Raw genomic sequence first — 10868 nt, 5'->3', positions numbered from 1 at the left:
TCTCCTGTATTGCCCCAGTGTGTCCAGCAATCTGCCCCATAGTCTCCTGTATTGCCCCAGTGTGTCCAGCAATCTGCCCCATGGTCTCCTGTATTGCCCCAGTGTGTCTAGCATTCTGCCCCATGGTCTCCTGTATTGCCCCAGTGTGTCCAGCATTCTGCCCCATGGTCTCCTGTATTGCCCCAGTGTGTCCAGCATTCTGCCCCACGGTCTCCTGTATTGCCCCAGTGTGTCCAGCATTCTGCCCCACGGTCTCCTGTATTGCCCCAGTGTGTCCAGCATTCTGCCCCATGGTCTCCTGTATTGCCCCAGTGTGTCCAGTATTCTGCTCCATGGTCTCCTGTATTGCCCCAGTGTGTCCAGCATTCTGCCCCATGGTCTCCAGTATTGCCCCAGTGTGTCCAGCAATCTGCCCCATAGTCTCCTGTATTGCCCCAGTGTGTCCAGTATTCTGCCCCATGGTCTCCTGTATTGCCCCAGTGTGTCCAGCATTCTGCCCCATGGTCTCCAGTATTGCCCCAGTGTGTCCAGCAATCTGCCCCATGGTCTCCTGTATTGCCCCAGTGTGTCCAGCATTCTGCCCCATGGTCTCCTGTATTGCCCCAGTGTGTCCAGCATTCTGCCCCATGGTCTCCAGTATTGCCCCAGTGTGTCCAGCAATCTGCCCCATAGTCTCCTGTATTGCCCCAGTGTGTCCAGCATTCTGCCCCATGGTCTCCTGTATTGCCCCAGTGTGTCCAGCAATCTGCCCCATGGTCTCATGTATTGCCCCAGTGTGTCCAGCAATCTGCCCCATGGTCTCCAGTATTGCCCCAGTGTGTCCAGCATTGCCCACAGACAGTCAGACATAAAGAAAAAAAAAAAAAAAGTAAAATCCTCACCTCTCCCGTTCCTAGCGTAGGTCCGGTGCAGTCAGCGTCTCTCCGGCTCTGCGACGCTCAGGACAGAGAGGCTGAGCGGCGCACACAGGAGTCACGTCATCGCGCCCTCTGCTCTGAGACGTCGCAGAGTCAGAGGACGCTGCAGCTGCCGGCGCCGCAGGAACCAATAGAGGTGAGTATTAGAGCGGGGGCGGGGCCCGGGGGTGGGGGGAGCTGGTCATGGCGGCGGACGGCGCCGCCCGAAGATTTAAAGGGGCGTCTTTTTTTTTTTTTCTCCCCGCTTCCTACTTGCCGGCCCCCTGTCTGCGAGCCAGATACGGCCATCAAAAGAGCCATATCTGGCTCGCGAGCCATAGGTTCCCGACCCCTGCCCTATGCTATGTGTAGACATTAATTTTATCTATTCTATTCTAACCTGTCGGTGTGATATTACTGTACACCGCACTGAATTACCGGCTTTTCTCTAGAACAGCGCTGCGTATTTCTCGCAAGTCACACTGCTGGTCCGTGTGTAATCCATATTTTTGTCGCCCCATAGACTTTCATTGGCGGATTTTTTGCGCAATACGCTGACAAACGCAGCATGCTGCGATTTTCTACGCCCGTAAAATACGGCTGCGAAATATATGGCAGATAGGAGCTGCCCCTTAGAGAATCATTGGTCTGTGTGCAATGCGTAGTTTTTGCGCCTCTCATATGTCCGTAAAACTCACTAGTGTGATGCCGGCCATAAAGTGAGACCCTGAACTCAGGTAACCTCTTCAGTGATGCACTGCAGGAGCCATTGTCTCCTGTCAGTGTGTCACTAGAGGGCCTATAGAGCAGTGACGTCACCCGATGTCACTATTCTATAGGGGAGATCGTCGTGGGACACTCGTTATTAATTGGACTACGGCGGAAAGGTAGTATACGGCTGGTTTATTATTTTTGGTTTATTATTTTTAATTTTTTGCATGTGATCGAGTATGGTAAGTATGGTGAAATTAAGAATATTAAAATACTTTTTTCTGGCTGTTTCTTTTTACCATTTTCACTACTATAGGATTAGTAATGGATAGGCTTCTTATTGACGCCTCTCCATTATTAACTGGGCTTAATGTCACCTTACAATAGTAAGGTGACATTAACCCCTTATTACCCAATATCCCACCTCTACAGGGGAGTGGGAAGAGAGGGGCTAAGTGCCGGAATTGGCGCATCTAACAGATGCGCCATTTCTGGGGTGGCTGGTATTTGTAGCCGGGGGTGCCAATAACCATGGCCCCTCTCTAGGCTATGAATATCAGCCCGCCGCTGTCTGCGTAGCCTTTCTGGCTATAAAATATAGGGGGACCCACGTCATTTTTTTTGGGGTCCCCCTAATTTAATAGCCAGTAAAGGCTACGCAGACAGCTGCGGGCTGATATTCATAGCCTAGAGAGAGGCCACGGTTATTACCCCCTTATATGCTACAAATATTGGCCCCCGGCCGTCGGTTTTCCCCCTCTGGCGCAGAGAATTGCGTGGGAGCCATTTCCCCCCCCCCCCCTTTTCTTTAAATTAATTATTTATAGATAGATAATAGATACGATAGATAGATACGATAGATAAATATGATAGATACGATAGATCTATCTATTATCTATCCCATATCTATCTATCTATCTATCTATCTATCTATCTATCTATCTATCTATCTATCATCTATCTGTTATCTATCATCTGACTGTGTGTGTAAACATTATTCTTCAATGGAGTATGTAAATGAAGAGGTTGGATAAGAAATGACATCACCATTTTGTTTTTGTATATCTTTATTGAGCTTACAAAAACACACACAAATCCGCATGAAAAACACGTCAAAAAACGCATGAAAAATGCAGGTGACTTGCCAGCGACCTCAGGTGCAGATTTGGTGCAGATTTGACCTGCATCAAATCCTGAAGTGGAAACATACCCTAAGTATTCCACTTTTGATGCTTTCTGCTCACATACAAAATTAATATATTGAAAAATACCTATAAGATATTACATTTTCAGGAAAGATTGTGAACGCTGACAACTAAAGGGATTCACTTACATAGTGTTGTAATACACAAGCAATGTATTGCCAGGAGGTACTATATGGGAATGTGCACACTGAAAGACACCGTTGTACTGTTAACCCCATACAACCCTTTTCTACTTTGTAAACTGCAGATAAAATATTGAATTTGCTACTGGGTAAGTGATATAGGTAACCTCTTTGTAAGCTGCTTGGCTTAGTTGTAAAATAATTCTATACATTGTAGTGTTTATTGCATTTTTTTTATACTTTCAGGAAAACAAGATCTGATGTTATACAGAACCTTATTTTGTTAGTTTCGAGAATGAAGAAAGCTTTGGGGTTGTGTGCACATGGCCACATAAAACCCATTCATACAAAGAAACCCACCTTTCTTGGATATATGCAATATCACAATGACTTTTTTTTTTAAATTTTCGTTTGCATCATAAAAAGATTCCTATATGTTTTTTTTGCTAATGGGGTGTATAAGAAGGCTAGAGTTTGTATTTTTGTGCGGGACTCGGTCTCCTTTGAGCTGATTGACACTGACATTGACCCGGGTGGAAGATATATCATCCTCACGTGTAAATTTAATGGAGTGTACTATACAACAATATATGCACCAAATTCAGTGCAACTAACTTTTGCCAAAAACCTTTTTCAGAAGGCGACAGAGACATCTAAGGGCTCTCATTTGTGGAGATTTTAATGCCCCTTGATCCGCTAATCTGGACAGTTCCTCCTATAAGGGGTGATAGAAAGGAATTGAGACCTACAGCTGATGAATTCCATCTTCACGATATTTGGCGCTATCTACATGTGAATGAAAGGGATTACACTTTTTTTCCTAATACACATACCTAAAGCATAATTTTTTTTTTCTAGTGGATAGTAGGACCTTACCTCTTCGTTTGGATGCCCACACAGGGATTATCTCCTGGTCTGACCATGCTCCTGTAAGTCTGAATTTACATTCCCAGCTCATTTTAAAGTAGCAGCTTCAAGAATGAGATTTCTAAACTCTCAATCACACGTTGCATTTTTTTCTAATGTTTTTTTTTTATTCGAAGTTTGTCAATTCTTTCAGTTTTGCAGCGATTTTCAACCATTCAACTCAATGAAATAAAAAACAAAATGCTGAAAAACATGAGTATTGTACGTAGCGTTTTTCCTGCTACCTCTGGTTTTAAGGGTAGAATAAAATGCTGCAAAAATGCATCTTGTGAACATACCCTTTTCCTGGTTGTGTTCAAGCTGGAAATAAAACAGAATGTCCATAATAACATGGAGACATAATTCATTCTATGGTTTTCCACTTTCAGAATTACTAGGCAGCATCTATTTGTACAGAGCCGCCCATGAAGACTCTATTGCAAGATACCATGATAACATCACTCATGACGCTATTATGACATCACTGATTGTCGGCTATTATGACATCACGGAACACAGACTCTATTTATAGAACTCGCACAGTGTCACGGGTGTCATTGTTTGACTCTATAGCTGGTGAACTGTGCGCACTTGCACTTACTCGCTATGGCTCACTATCTTCTAGATAAACTTCAGGTAGACGCACTATGGGGGATTTTTATTAACAATCGCCCTGACACTGCGCTTCTACCACCCGATGGCGTCCTCAGCTTCACTCACCGGCTGGTGATGGGGCTAGTAAGGGACTGCCTGACCAAATACCACCGAGGTCAACTCACCTCAGAATATCTGAGAGATTTACCTCAGAACATCAGGACTTCACTACAGCAGGTAAGTGGAGGACGCTCCGCACAAATCTTCTCCATAATAATAGATAATAATGGCGGGATACAAGTTTCTTCTTTCCTCCAATATACAACACCACTAATCCCCAGATAAGGCGTCATTGTGTCTGCAGACAGAGGAGCAAGTGTCACATAAAATGGCCGCCTTCATTGTGACCTTTCTCACCTCAGGATTTTCATTTTTATTTCTTTTCTTTTTATAGGCTGAAACAAGATTTCAAAATGGCGATTTGTCTTGTATTCAGGACCTCGCCCAAAAACTCCTGTCTGTACTGGAAGGTCCGGCCCGCTCATCGGAACGCCTGGTAAGGATCCTTCCTCTTCTCTGTCACACGTCCTTGTTTTCTGATCTTTACCAGATCACCAGTCAGATATCAGAAGAGCTGGTGTTAGATCTTACAGGCCTCCCTGTCAGCTCCTGGCAGGGAAAGCAGAATTATGGCCACTAATCCCTAAAGGTACCGTCACACTAGACGATATCGCTAGCGATCCGTGACGTTGCAGCGTCCTCGCTAGCGATATCGTCCAGTGTGACAGGCAGCAGCGATCAGGCCCCTGCTGGGAGATCGCTGGTCGGGGAAGAAAGTCCAGAACTTTATTTCGTCGCTGGACTCCCCGTAGACATTGCTGAATCGGCGTGTGTGACACCGATTCAGCGATGTCTTTGCTGGTAACCAGGGTAAACATCGGGTAACTAAGCGCAAGTATGTAGCGTTTGTTTTTTTACTTTTTAGGATGGTAACCAGGGTAAACATCGGGTTACTAAGCGCGGCCCTGTGCTTAGTTACCCGATGTTTACCCTGGTTACCGGGGACCTCGGGATCGTTGGTCGCTGGAGAGCTGTCTGTGTGACAGCTCTCCAGCGACCAAACAGCGACGCTGCAGCGATCCGGATCGTTGTCGGTATCGCTGCAGCGTCGCTATGTGTGACGGTACCTTTATGCTCCCTCCTCGCCTGTGATGGCAGTCTGTATTCTGCAGATGTAGTCACAGCTCAGTGGCGGAACGTCTGTATATCGGCCTCTGTCTATCACTAGGATTACAGGCTTCCTGCTTGTAATGCTGAGATAACAGGCGATATTACAGAATTGTCATGTCTACAAGTTTCCTATACAGTATATTACCGTATATACTCGAGTACAAGCCGACCCGAGTATAAGCTGAGAACCCTAATTTTGCCACAAAAAACTGGAAAAACTTAATGACTCAAGTACAAGCCTAGGGTGGGAAATGCAGCAGCTACTGGTAAATTTCATAAATAAAAGTAGATACCAATAAAAGTAAAATTAATTGAGACATCAGTAGGTTAAGTGTTTTTGAATATCCATATTGAATCAGGAGCCACATATAATGCTCCATACAGTTCATTATGGGCCCCATAAGATGCTCCATACAAAAATATGCCCCATATAATGCTCCATAATGTTTATGATGGGTCCCATAAGATGCTTCATACAAAAATATGACCCATATAATGCTGCCCAAAGGTTGATTATGACCCCATAACATGTTTCGTAGAAACATTTGCCCCATATAATGCTGCACAAAGGTTGATTATGGCCATAAGATGCTCCATAGAATATTATGCCCCATATGCTGCTGCTGAGCAGGCGGGGACACTGGCACTTGCGATATTCACCTGTCCCCGTTCCACCACCGCGCGCTGCTGTGTCTTCCGGATCTCTGGCTGTGACTGTTCAGGCAGAGGACGGCGCGCACACTAAACACGTCATCGCGCCCTTTGACCTGAACGTCACAGCCAGAGGATGCGGAAGACACAGCAGCGCGCGGTGGTGGAACGGGGACAGGTGAATATCGCGTGGCTCACCCTCCCCTGCTATACTCACGGGTAAAAACAGACATGTATGCATGTTTTGAACACGGACACGTGGTCTGTCAAAACACGCTGACATGTGCATAGACCCATTCATTTGAATGGGTCTACGTGTGTCAGTGTCTCCGGTATGTGAGAAAACTGTCGCTACACGTACCAGAGGCACTGATGTGTGAAACCGGCTTAATACTGTAATGAATGAAGGACACGATGTCCCCATGATATTTCGAGCGCAGGTAACACGGCTCTGGGGTCACGGTGCAGAGGAGTTTACACTGAACATTTGATTTTTCAATCTTAATTTATCTTAATCCACCTAAATGAGACAATGAGAAAACATGGCGCATTATCTGTATAGTTACAACTGCTGCATCTGTAAATGCAGGTTTAGTGCTCCCTGATTTATGGATTTGGTAATTTAGTGAAATCTTCCACATATTAAATTTATATATTCTAACTATTAGGAAACAACAGAAGGCGACACCGAAGATGGGCAAAATCTACACCCAGAAATGATCCCTGACCCGAATACGAGTCAGGTGGAAATGAGCAGCGATCTGATCACAGGTAGGACGAATATCCGTCCTTCTAGAAGGAATCTCCAGATATTCTAGAGCAGGGGTCCCCAACTCCAGTCCTCAAGGCCCACCAACAAGTCATGTTTTCAGGATTTCCTTAGTCTTGCCCAGGTAATAATTGCATCACCTGTGCAATGCAAAGGAAATCCTGAAAACATGACCTGTTGGTGGGCCTTGAGGACTGGAGTTGGGGACCCCTGTTCTAGAGCACAGGGGGCAATGGCGGATTTACTCTACTCTGTGTACAGGGAACCTGCCAGCACATGGTACATGTGAAGTGCTGCTCTGACTGGGCAGTCCATTACCCTCTAATGAAAGGAACCTTTTAGTTTTTAGAAATCCAATATCTCAGGAGAATCTAACGTAGAAGCAATGCACCAAATTGGATGGAAGTGCACTGGGGGCGTGGCAGAAACCGTCTGAGTGCAGTGACACGCCCTCGTGCACTTCCAGGCTAATCTGCATATTGCTGCTCAGTTTGAGCTCTCTCTTCCCATCACTCACATGTACAGTGAGGGCGATGTGCTCCTCATATTTACAGTCCCCATATAATTAGTGATATCCCCATTTACAGACGGCCGTTATTTCTCCTGTAGATTGCTGTATTGTGTATGTAGGATTGATGTCGTCTAATACATTTTATTTCTTCACCGTTTTATCACTGTTTTAGATCCAACTGTGCTGGCGATTCCTGACAGTGGAATCTATGAGATCCCGGAGATCCAAGAACCTGCCGCTGTGAGTATCCTAGTGGGGATGTCTGTATATCACCAGATCATGGGGTGTGAATGACGCGTCTAGTATTAGCCCCATATAACCAGGGGACATCTCTATTCTAAATGTAGATGATCCTAGCGTGTTAGATAATAGCACTTATACTAAACGGAATCTGGCACCAAGTTACTGCTACCCATCTGAGAGCAGCATGAAATAGGGGCAGGGACCCTGATTCCAGCGATGTCCCCTACTTTACTGGGTGGAGCAGTTGTGATAAAATCACACTTTTCTGCTGCAGATCTAGCAGCGCTCTGAATGCCGAGCCCTGTATAAGCCTGCCCACACCATTGACTGGCAGCTTTCTGTGTACATTACACTGTGAATAAGCAGAAATCCACTAATCTGTGGTGGGACAGGGTCACACAGAGCAATAGGACTAGGTGGCACAAGATTAGACCTATAGTGATAATCTCTTGCTGATTAAACACTAATTTTAATAAAACGACACACAGCCTAGTAAGTAACACGTCGTTGGAATCAGGATTACATATAAAAAAAAACCTGCCGACAGAATTCCCTTTAGGTTTTCATAAGTTATCTACAATATTATTCAGCACTGTGCAATTATTCCGGTGTATGGAGGCTCCACTCATCCCCTTAATGACCTATGAAGTGCTATGTCCATGACCTCCCCCATCTTATCCGGCATATGACAGCTGATCCAGTTATATGCCCCTAACAGCCGCGGGTGGAATCGCGATCCACCTGCAGCTTTTAAATGCCACTGTCAAACTCCGACAGTGGCATTAAACATGGCTGCGCAGTAAGTGCGTCTTAGCTCTTGGCAGGAGACCCCTGGGGTTATCATTGTCACACTGCTATGAGCGCCCCCCGGTGGTCGGTGCTCATAGCAGATGAGCATTTTTGCTACACATAGCAGAGCTGAACCTCTGCTGTGTGTAACACCAGTGATTGGATGATCGCAGTTTCTAGTCTCCCATGGAAACTATTGAAGCAAGTAAAAAGTAGGAAATATACAGTATATATAAATATATAAAAGTCCAAATTACCCTCCTTTTGGCCCATTCAAAATAAAACAATTAACAAAATATATATACCATACAGACCAAAAGTTTGGACACACCTTCTCATTTAAAGATTTTTCTGTATTTTCATGACTATGAAAATTGTACATTCACATTGAAGGCACTGAAGGCATCAAAACTATGAATTAACACATGTGGAATTATATACTTAACAAAAAAGTGTGAAACAACTGAAAATATGTCTTATATTCTAGGTTCTTCAAAGTAGCCACCTTTTGCTTTGATGACTGCTTTGCACACTCTTGTACAAGAATACGGGTATTCAATAGCAACATCACTAAAAAGGAGTCTATATAAATCTGTTGCCTCTATAGGGGATTAAATTCAAACCAAGCCGTAAAGCAGCATATAGGAAAAGGTGTGGAAACCACATGAAACGACCAAAACCGGTAATACAAATATATAAATAATTTTATTGAACATATAAAATATTACATATAGAAAAAAACAGGAAATAAATGGTACAAAGTGGGACCATGGTGTGAAACACCGCACAGAGGTGTGATTGTGTCAGCGGATGGAAAGACACAGACTCCTAATAATAAAGAATGGTCATATAGAATAGAGGACTCCGGAGTACAGTTATAAATAACACAGGTATGGGGCATAGAACAATAATAAACCCTAGTCCTAGAATGTGGGTACTACAATGTGCTCATATTTACCATATAGGGATTAAATGCAATCAGTATCTGTAGCACAGCGACACATGTACACCCCTAGGAAAACCAAGTGGGGAAGACAAATAATAGTGCACCATCCACCTAACCTAATTAGTTCCCCCCATAGTCACGGTAGACAAAATATGGTAAGAGTCTAACTATAACTCCATGGGCTAGCGGCCGCTCAGCCCAAATGTATATTACCTCTCAAGACAAGGGGGGGAAGAAGAAGTACTCCAGTGTCCCTGGGTCCGGTCCGCTGGTCACCCGACGCGCGTTTCGGAGCTCGCAAGCTCCTGACGAAGGAGCTTGCGAGCTCCGAAACGCGCATCGGGTGACCAGCGGACCGGACCCAGGGACACCGGAGTACTTCTTCTTCCCCCCCTTGTCTTGAGAGGTAATATACATTTGGGCTGAGTGGCCGCTAGCCCATGGAGTTATAGTTAGACTCTTACCATATTTTGTCTACCGTGACTATGGGGGGAACTAATTAGGTTAGGTGGATGGTGCACTATTATTTGTCTTCCCCACTTGGTTTTCCTAGGGGTGTACATGTGTCGCTGTGCTACAGATACTGATTGCATTTAATCCCTATATGGTAAATATGAGCACATTGTAGTACCCACATTCTAGGACTAGGGTTTATTATTGTTCTATGCCCCATACCTGTGTTATTTATAACTGTACTCCGGAGTCCTCTCCTCTATATGACCATTCTTTATTATTAGGAGTCTGTGTCTTTCCATCCGCTGACACAATCACACCTCTGTGCGGTGTTTCACACCATGGTCCCACTTTGTACCATTTATGTCCTGTTTTTTTCTATATGTAATATTTTATATGTTCAATAAAATTATTTATATATTTGTATTACCGGTTTTGGTCGTTTCATGTGGTTTCCACACCTTTTCCTATTTGCACACTCTTGGCATTCTCTTGATAAGCTTCAAGAGGTAGTCACCGGGAATGGTTTTCACTTCACAGGTGTGCCCTGTCAGGTTTAATAAGTGGGATTTCTTGCCTCATAAATGGGGTTGGGACCATCAGTTGTGTTGAGCAGAAGTCTGGTGGATACACAGCTGATAGTCCTACTAAATAGACTGTTAGAATTTGTATTATGGCAAGAAAAAAGCAGCTAAGTAAAGAAAAACCGAGTGGCCATCATTACTTTAAGAAATGAAGGTCAGTCAGTCTGAAAAATTGGGAAAACTTTGAAAGTGTCCCCAAGTGCAGTTGCAAAAACCATTAAAGGGCACCTGTCACCCCAAAAATCGCGGGTGAGGTAA

The 10868-nt window shown here is 44.5% G+C and overlaps 1 long non-coding RNA gene across 1 annotated transcript; it reads left to right on the top strand.

Annotated features, from left to right (window-relative positions):
• Positions 1-4969: 4969 nt before the first annotated feature.
• Positions 4970-7830, top strand: LOC138649437 (uncharacterized). The gene is made up of 3 exons (XR_011315311.1): positions 4970-4990; positions 6984-7086; positions 7768-7830. It is a non-coding gene; the product is annotated as an uncharacterized lncRNA (long non-coding RNA).
• The last annotated feature ends 3038 nt before the right edge of the window (positions 7831-10868 follow it).

Source organism: Ranitomeya imitator, chromosome 9 (genome assembly GCF_032444005.1).
Source record: "Ranitomeya imitator isolate aRanImi1 chromosome 9, aRanImi1.pri, whole genome shotgun sequence".
In the NCBI taxonomy this organism is placed as follows: domain Eukaryota; kingdom Metazoa; phylum Chordata; class Amphibia; order Anura; family Dendrobatidae; genus Ranitomeya; species Ranitomeya imitator.
The sequence above is the reverse complement of the archived record's forward strand: the minus strand, read 5'-3'. Positions and strand labels throughout refer to the sequence as shown.